Consider the following 3,851-nt stretch of genomic DNA (forward strand, 5'->3'; position numbering starts at 1 on the left):
AGAAAATTTTGAATACATTTTTTATTTTCCATTTGGTTCGTCAATTGGAATAGGGAATAGGAATGTATATTTTTTGGAATGGGTATAAGCTCATTTTAGAAGGAAAATGAAATGCTCCACCAATCCCTAAGGGCCCGTTTGGTGAGCGGAATAGGAATACGTATTCCAAAAATTGTAAATTCCTTGTTTGGATGCACCAAAACGGGATTGGAATACGAAGCAAAAATGGAATACGTATTCCATTTTTGGCCCAAAAATGGGGTTTTGCAATTCCACCAAAATAAGTGGTATTAGAATACGTATTCCTATTCCATTTCTTTTTATTTTAGAAAACATAAATTTTTGGGTCTGTGAATTCCCATCAAATATTTGTTGAACCAAACGAAGAACATGAATAAGTTCTATTCCAGAATACGTATTTCGGAATATGTATTCCAAAATACATATTCCTATTCCGCTCACCAAACTGACCCTAATTGACAATTTTTGATATTACGAGAGAAACGTCTAAAACCTAAACTAAAACAAAAAGGCTATCAAGAGAGACATTTAGTTGTTTTTTCCTTGATAGCCTTTTCGTTTTAGATTAAGATTTATCCCCTACCGATTACGAACAACAGTCTCCCCCTTAAATACTTGTACGAACGTAACACAAATATAGCTGCGTTTATCCTTAACTACCATGCGTCCTTGACCCTACCACACGCTTCAATGCTCGAACGCATCAGACTGATTAACAAAAGTTTCTTTTCTCTTCTCGTGAGGATTTTACTTACTGAAAAACACAAGAACAGATCTGTTTGCGTCGCATTATTTCCTGTGAATCGTGGTTTTGTGAAATGAGAACGTCGTAGTTTTATTTTATTGTTGAGCAGAAAGACGTAGCGATGGTCTGAAGCGGGCATATATTTATCCCACACGTAACAAGAAACTATTGAAAATGACCTCTAAGTACAGGAACTTTGACCGTATTAGATGTCGAGCTCGGTAGCGTGGGCTTGTAACACGAGAGGGGACGCACAAGGTGGAGGAAACAGGGTTGGATTTGGTCGGAAGGAGGGAGAAACGCGTGGCATACAATGTTGGCGCGCCCTGGTCCAAGTAGAGAGTTGTTGCCAGGCCATCCTTCGAAGGAGGGATGCTCTGTCTGGCAGCGTAAAGCGGAGGGGACTGCGTGAGGCTGGTTTCACAGAGCAACGATTACCTCCCGCTCCTTACAGTGGAAGGACTACGCGCCGCTTGCCCCTCTCTCCCGGCCTTCTCATCCTCAAACCCCCATCTTTTTGCTATTTTAAATTTCCTCGTTCCACCGTAACATAGAATTGTTCTTGTTCTAATCATACATAGAAATAGAAAAGATGAATTTCATTGTTTCATTGTGCTTTTTTTAATCTAACATAGAAATAGAAAAGAGTCTTACAATTCATGATAGTAATAGTTTATTCCTTCTTTAAATCTAAATTCTAATGTGCGATGGACGTATAAGGAATAATCCACATCAAAAGCTTCGAGCAAATGTATTGTAATTAGTACATTTACCTTCTTCGAAGAATTAATCTCCATATATGATCTTCTTCACCTTCATAGTGCATAATATATTGGTCATTTAATCTTTTATTTTAATGCTTGTGATTTTCTTCTCTCTTTCCTTCCTTTAGTCTTTAATAAATACCTCCTTTTTGTACACCATCTTGGTGCACTCACCTATATTAAAAATAATAAATCCAAGCAATTTCCTAATATCTACCCAAAAGGCTCACTTGCAAGAATTCAATTGCATATTGTATCTTCGTATCTGTTCAAATATTTTCCCAAGGATATCAATATGATCTTTACATTTAACTGATTAGCAAGAATTTCATCAACATGGTCTTGAAGGATCTTACGCATATAATCATGAAATATAAGTCATAGCACATTGATAAGTTGTGCCTACATTCTTTAATCCAAAAGGCATCATGACCCTACAAAATCTTCCTTGAGATGTTATAAATGTGGTCTTATATTGGTCTTCTAGAGGAATAAATATTTGATTATAACCAAAGAATCCATCCATGAAAGACAATAAACCATGTCCAGCTTTAGAATCCATTATCATGTAAATATTAGTTAAAGGGAAATCATCCTTCCAGGAAGCTTTATTTAAATATTGAAAATTGGTGCAAATCCAAATCTTGTTTTCTTCCTTAAAATCAAGAACAATATTTGATATCCAATTAGAATAATCAATAGAGCTAATGAAACCTACTCATCTAAGAGCTTTTCAATCTATTCTTTAACAAGAAGAGAAACACTCGTATTCATCTTGAAAATATTTTTCTTGACAAGTTTAGCATTTTATGCAAGAACAATATTGTGCTTCACAATCTTAGGGTTAATGCCAGGCATATCCAAATAAGACCATGCAAATATATCTTTGAATTCAATCAAGAGAATATTGAATTGTTCACATTCTTCTTGAGTTAAGTATTTTCTAGTTTTAATCACTCTTTCAGAATCGATCAAGTCCATTTGAACATCAACAAGTTATGTTATAAGAAAATTACTTTTTGTAGAATCTTCAATTGGTAACTTGTCATCATATGTGTTGTCGAAAGTCATGTTTTCCCCAAAGTAACCATTAGCATTTAAGTAATATCTTCATCACTTCTTATGATGAAAAGAAGGAATATTATCATAGACTCCTAGAAAGTTCATTAGAGCATCATCATTGGGAAGTAAATCCATTTTAGTTTTCGTGTCAAAATCTAAAAGATATGGGTTAATGAGTTTTAAAGGTCCATTGCAAATGTGATTAGCATTCAATGGGAATAGTAAAGGATTTTTTATAAGGATTCAATCTTTACCTATATGTATGTTTAGGAAATCCACTATGCAAAGGAACTTGTATACCTTGTTCAAATTTTCCGCAACCCTTATCATTAAATCCATATTTCTTTAGCAAAGTGTAACCAAGACCATAACAACCAACCATATTCTTAGGAGTTAAAGGTGTTTCATAATTTTGTATATCATAACAATTAGGCTTTATAGTCTCTGTAGTTTCTTCAGTACAAGAAGGCACAAATGTATTTTTCAGCTCACCGAAAAGTAGAGTAGATACTTTCTTTTTAGGTTCATCTTACTTTTTCATGAAGTTTAAATCCGACATTTTATATTCCCTACTAAATGCAGGATTAAAATCTAGAGTACCTCAATCATCCTCGGAAAGAGAAGAATGGTTTTCATTCTTTGTAGGTTTCTCTTTAGTTTTAGGTGCATTAGGTTCTTGTGTAGAAGAAGATTGTGAATATTTTGTATTTAAACAAGGGTTAGGTGCATCATTTGTATGAAGTATATACATGAGATTTTGTAAAAACAACCACACCTTCCAATAAAGGGTAGCATGCATGGAATGTAGCCAAGGTCTTCCTAAAAGAAGGTTATAATTCAAAGTCTGGGCATAACATGCATAGGGGTATCCAAGATGTTAGGATCAACATTAACAGGTAATGTAATAATGCCCAACGTGTGTTTAGCAGTGTTATCAAATCTACGAATAGGAATGTGATCATGTTGAATAGTGAAAAGATAATCTTGTATAGCTTTAAATATGGCCATGCTACAAACATTGAATCCCCAATCATTATCAATTAGAGTGTGTCATACGATGTTCCTATTAATAGGCACAACCATCATAAGAGCATCACACCTATTCTTAACATCAATAAGAGGAAGATCATATTTGTAACTTTGTTTTTGACTAAGCAAATGAAAATTTTCACAATTTGGCAGACATAGGAACACGGGCAACAATTTGAAAATAAAGCACATGACCCATAAAGAAAACTTATAAATAAGAAAAATGCTTT

General features: G+C 34.2%; 1 non-coding gene across 1 annotated transcript; it reads left to right on the forward strand.

Moving 5' to 3' along the window:
- Window positions 1-977: 977 nt before the first annotated feature.
- Window positions 978-1,283, forward strand: LOC149566569 (signal recognition particle RNA). The gene has a single exon (XR_016363264.1).
- Window positions 1,284-3,851: the final 2,568 nt, after the last annotated feature.

The sequence above is a fragment of the Cupressus sempervirens genome, chromosome 3, assembly GCF_028749045.1.
Source record: "Cupressus sempervirens isolate cs-2001-9-10 chromosome 3, ASM2874904v1, whole genome shotgun sequence".
Taxonomy (NCBI): domain Eukaryota; kingdom Viridiplantae; phylum Streptophyta; class Pinopsida; order Cupressales; family Cupressaceae; genus Cupressus; species Cupressus sempervirens.